We start from the raw sequence: 6,000 nt of genomic DNA on the forward strand, positions 1-6,000 counted from the left end.
GACAGATCTCCCAGCACCATTTATTAAAAAGGGAATGCTTTCTCCATGCCTTGTTTTTGTCAAGTTTGCTGAAGATTAGATGGTCGTAGATGTGTGGTGTTATTTCTGAGGTCTCTATTCTGTTCCACTGGTCTATATGTCTGTTTTGGTACCAGTATCATGCTGTTCTGGTTACTATAGCCTTGTAGTGTAGTTTGAAGTCAGATAGTGTGAGGCCTCCAGCTTTGTTATTTTTGCTTAGGATTGTCTTGGCAATAGAGGCTCTTTTTTTGGTTTCATATGAATTTTAAAATAGTTTTTTTTTTTTTATAATTCTGTTAAGAATGTTAATGGTAGTTTAATGGGAATAGCATTTAATTTATAAACTACTTTTCCCAGTATGACCATTTTCACAATATTAATTTTTCCTATCCATGAGCATGGAATGTTTTCCATTTGTGTCCTCTCTGATTTCCTTGAGCAGTGGTTTGTAGTTCTCCTTGAAAAGGTCCTTCACTTCCCTTATTAGCTGTATTCCTAGGTATTTTATTCTTTTTGTAGCAGTTGTGAATGGGAATTCATTCATGATTTAGCCCTCCACTTGTCTGTTGTTGGTGTATAGGAATGCTTATGACTTTTGCACATTGATTTTGTGTCCTGAGACTTTGCCAAAGTTGCTTATGAGCTTAAGGAGCTTTGGGGTTGAGATGATGGAGCTTTCTAGATATAGGATCATGTCATCTGCAACAAAGATAATTTGGCTTCCTTACTTCCTTGTCTTGTGGCGACTTTCAAGGGGAATGCTCCCACCTTTTGCTTATTCAGTGTGATATTGGCTTTGGGTTTATCAGAAATGGCTCTAATTGTTTTGAGGTATGTTCCTTCAATGCCTACTTTATTGAGAGTGTTAATGAAGAGATGTTGAATTTCACCGAAGGGCTTTTCTGGGTCGATTGAGATAATAATGTGGTTTATGGCTTTAGTTCTGTTTATGTGATGAATTGCATATATTGATTTGCATATGTTGAAATGACCTTGCATCCCAGGGATGTAACGGACTTGATCCTGGTGGATACGCTTTTTGACGTGCTGCTGGATTTTGTTTGCCAGTATTTTATTGAGGGTTTTTGCATTGATGTTTTTCAGGGATATTGGCCTGAAGTTTTCTTCTTTTTCTTTGTATCTGTGCCAGGTTTTGGTATCAGGATGATGCTGGTCTCATACAATGAGTTAGAGAGGAGTCCTTCTTTTCAATAGTTTGGAATAGTTTCAGAAGAAATGATACCAGCTTCTCTTTGTACCTCTGGTAGAATTTAGCTGTAAATCCATCTGCTCCTGGGGGATTTTTTGGTTGGTAGGCCATTTATTACTGCCTCAATTAAAAAAAATTCATTACTGGTCTCTTCAGGGATTCAACTTCTTCCTAGTTTCAGTCTTGGGAGAGTGTATGCATCCAGAAATTTATCCATTTCTTCTAGATTTTCTAGTTTATGTACATAGAGATGTTTATAGTATTCTCTGATGGTTGTGTGTATTTCTGTGCATCAGTAGTGATATCCCCCTTATCATTTCTGATTGTGTCTATTTGAATATTCTCTTTTCTTTTTTAGCTAGTCAGTGATCTATTTTATTAGTTTTTTTTTTTTTTTTCAAAAGACATTTCTTGGATTTGTTGATTTTTTTTGAAGGTTTTTGTATCTCTATTTCATTCAGTTCTGCTCTGAAATTGGTTATTTCTTGTCTTCAGCTCACTTTGGGGTTTGTTTGCTCTTAGTTCTCTAGTTCTTTCAGTTGTGATGTTAGGATGTCAATTTCAGATTTTTCTAGCTTTTTGACATGGGCATTTAGTGATATAAATTTCCCTCTTAACACTGCCTTAGTCGCATCCCAGAGATTCTGGTACATTGTCTTTTGTTCTCATTAGTTTAAAAAAACTTCTTGATTTCTGCCTTAATTTCATTATTTACCCAGGAGTGATTCAGGACCAGGTTGTTCAATTTTCCATGTAATTGTGTAGTGTTGAATGAGTTTCTTAATCTTGAGTTCTAAATTTATTGAGCTGTGGTCTGAGAGACTGTTTTGCTTTCAGTTCTTTTGCATTTTCTGAGGAGCGTTTTACTTGAAATTATGTGATCAATTTTAGAGTAATTGCCATTTGGCACAAACTAGAATGTGTATGTGTTGTTTGGGGTGGAGACTTCTGTAGATATCTATCAGGTCTGCTTGATCCAGAGCTGAGTGTAGGCCCTGAATATCTTTGTTAATTTTCTGTCTCCACGATCAGTCTAATATTGACAGTGTGGTGTTAAAGTCTCCCCCTATTATTGCGTGGGAGCCTAAGCCTCTTTGAAGGTCTCTAAGAATGTATTTTATGAATCTGGGTGCTCCTGTATTGGGTGCATATATATTTAGGATAGTTAGCTCTTCTTGTTGAATTAAATCCTTTACCATTATGTAATGCCCTTCTTTGTGTGTGTGTGTGTGTGTGTGTGTCTAATATTTGTTTGTTTAAAGTGTCTTTTGTCGGCTGGGCGCGGTGGCTCAAGCCTGTAATCCCAGCACTTTGGGAGGCCGAGACGGGCGGATCACGAGGTCAGGAGATCGAGACCATCCTGGCTAACATGGTGAAACCCCGTCTCTACTAAAAAATACAAAAAACTAGCCGGGCGCGGTGGCGGGCGCCTGTAGTCCCAGCTACTCGGAAGGCTGAGGCAGGAGAATGGCGGGAACCCGGGAGGCGGAGCTTGCAGTGAGCAGAGATCCGGCCACTGCACTCCAGCCTGGGCGGCAGAGCGAGACTCCGTCTCAAAAAAAATAAAAAAAAATAAAAAAAAAAAAAATAAAAAAATAAATAAATAAATAAATAAAGTGTCTTTTGTCAGCAACTAGAATTGCAACCCTGCTTTTTTCTGTTTTCCATTTTCTTGGTAAATTTTCCTTCATCCCTTTATTTTGAGCCTATGTATGTCTTTGCACATGAGATGAGTCTCATGAAAGCAGCACACTGATGGGTCTTAACTTTTCATCTAGCCTGCCATTCTGTGTCTTTTAATTGGGGTGTTTAACCCATTTATATTTAAGGTTAATAATGTTATGTGTATATTTAATCCTGTTATTATGATGCTAGCTGCTTATTTTGCAGACCTGTTTAGGTAGTTGCTTCATAGTGTCATTGGTCTGTGAACTTCAGTGTGTTTTTGTCGTGGCTGATAATGGTTTTTCCTTTCCATGTTTAGTGTCTCCTCCAGGAACTCTTGCAAGGACGGCCTGGTGCTGATGAATTCCTTCAGCAATTGCTCGTCTGAAAAGTATTTTATTTCTCCCTCACTTATGAAGTTTGGTTTGGATATGAAATTCTGGGTTGGAAATTCCTTTCTTTAAGAATGTTGAATATTCGTCCCCAATGTCTTCTGGTTTGTAGGATTTCTGCTGACAGGTCTGCTCTTAGTCTGATGGACTTCCCTTTGTGGGTGACCTGGCCCTTTTCTCTTGGTGCCCTTAACACTTTTTCTTTCATTTTGACCTTGGAGAATCTGATAATTATGTGCCTTGGGCTTAATCTTCTCTTGGAGTATCTTACTGGGGTTCTCTGAATTTCCTGAATTTGAAAGTTGGCCTGTCTTGTTAGATTGACGAAGTTCTCCTGGATGATATCCTGAACTTTTTCGGTTTTTCCAACTTTGTTCGGTTCTCCCCCCTCTCTTTCAAGTACCCTAATCAGTTGTAGGTGTGGCCTTTTTACATAATCCCACACTTCTCTAAGACTTTACCCATTTCTTTCCATTTTTTTTTTTTTCCTACTCTTGTCTGCCTGTCTTATTCCAGCAAGATAGTCTTCAATCTCTGAGGTTCTTTCCTTTACTTGGTCTATTTGACTATTGACACTAATCATTGCATTGTGAAGTTCTTGTGTTTTTCAGCTCTATGAGGTCATTTATGTTTCTCTCTAAACTGGCTATTCTGGTTATTAACTCCTGTAATGTTTTATTATTGTTCTTAGCTTCTTTGTATTGGGTTAGAACATGCTCCTTTAGTTCAGTGAAGTTCTCTATTACTAACCTTCTGAAGCCTACTTCTGTCAATTCATCCATCTCAGCCTCAGCCCAGTTTTGTGCCTTTGCTGGGGAGGTGTTGCAGTCATTTGGAGGAGAAGAGCCTCTCTGGATCTTTTAATTTGCAGTATTTTTGCATTGATTCTTTCTTATCTTTGTGGGGTTACCTATCTTCAATCTTTGAGGCTGCTGACCTTTGGATGGGTTTTTTTATGGGGTTTTTTGTTGTTGTTGTTGCTACTGCTTTCTGTTTTTCTTTTAACAGTAAGCCTCCTCTTCCATAAGGCTGCTGCAGTTTGCTGGGGGTCCACTCCAGACGCTATTTACCTGTGTCTCTCGCACACCTAGAGGCTGCAAAGCAGCAAAGATGGCAGCCTGCTCCTTCCTCTGGGAAGTTCGTCTCAGAGGAGCGAACTTGATGCCAGCTGGGATGCTCTTGTGTGAGGTTTCTGGCAACTCCTGTTGGGAGATCTCATCTAGTCAGGAGGAAGGAGATCAGGAATCTGCACAAAGAAGCAACCTGGCTGCCTGTTGGTTGAGCGAGTGTGATGCACTGAAGGGAATTCCTCTCATCCAGACTGCCTGGATTCTTTAGAGCCAGCAGGCAGGAAAGACTAAGTAGGCTGAACCGTTGAGACTGTGGTCACCCCTTCCTCCAGAGGCTCCATCCCAGGGATATCGGAGTTCTGTCCATAAACCCCTGGCTGGAGTTGCTGAAATTCTCACAGGGAGGCCTCGCCTAGTGAGGAGGGATGGATCAGGGTCCTACTTAAAGAAGCAGTCTGGCAATGATCTGCCACTGCCATTGTGCTGTGTTGTGGGGAATTCCTCTTGGTCCAAACTGCCCAGTGTCCCCTGCACCAGCAGGAGAAAACAGCAGACTAGAGTCACAGAACTGTTCCCCTGGGAACTTGGTCATCTTAGGCAGTCTCCAGCCTGCTATCACTGGCCACAGGGATTCCATGCCAGTAGGTCTTAGCTGGTGAGACTCCATGGGAGTGGGGCCTGTTGAATGTCACCTCTTGGCTCCCTGGCTTTAGCCCCCTTCCCATGGGAGTGGACAGATCCCCTGCCTCACCAGAATTCCCAGGGCCGGAGTATGCAAAACAACTCCTCCATCTCAGTACCTGTCTGAGTGGCCACCAACCCAAGCAGCTGCTACCAGAGTCTACACAGCTTTGTGCTTGGAACCCAAGGCCCTGGTGATGTGGGCTCACAAGGGGATCTCCTGGTCCTGAGGTGGCAAAGATATGTGGGAAAAGCATAGTTTCCCAGGCTGGGTAGCACAATCACTCACCACCTCCCTTGGCTGGGGGTGGGGGCTCCGTAACCCTGGGTGGGCTGTTGTCCCACCCTGTTTTTCCTTGCTCTTTGTGGGTTGTGCTACTTAGTCAGTCCCAATAAGAGAACCTGGATACCTCAGTTGAAGGTGCAGAATTCACTCACCGCTTTTGTTCTTCTCGGTGAGAGCCACCAACCTCAGCTGTTTCTAATTGGCCATCTTGCCCCTGACCCATAAATATTTTGTTATGCTATGTTTTTGGAAGCGTGATTTTTAATAGGTATAAAATATTCTAGCATTTACATATCTTCATTTTAATCATTACTTATTGGACATGTCTCTAATTTTTTTTCTAATAAAGAATTCTTTTTTAAAATATTGAGACAGGGTCTCACTCTGTCACACAGGCTGGGGTGCAATGGCATAATTTCAGCTCACTGCAACCTCCTCCTCCCATGCTCAAGGGATCCTCCTATCTCAGCTTCCTGAGTAGCTGGGACTACAAACATGCACCACCATGCCTGGCTAATTTTGTTTTTATTTATAGAGATAAGGTCTCACTATGTTTCCCAGGCTCAAACTCCTCAAGCAATCCACTTCGAGACCTCTCTGGTCTCAAACTCCTCAAGCAATCATCCCACCTTGGCCTCCTATAGTGCTGGGATGATAGACATGAGCCACCACACC

The sequence above is a fragment of the Theropithecus gelada genome, chromosome 6 (assembly GCF_003255815.1).
Source record: "Theropithecus gelada isolate Dixy chromosome 6, Tgel_1.0, whole genome shotgun sequence".
NCBI classification, from domain to species: domain Eukaryota; kingdom Metazoa; phylum Chordata; class Mammalia; order Primates; family Cercopithecidae; genus Theropithecus; species Theropithecus gelada.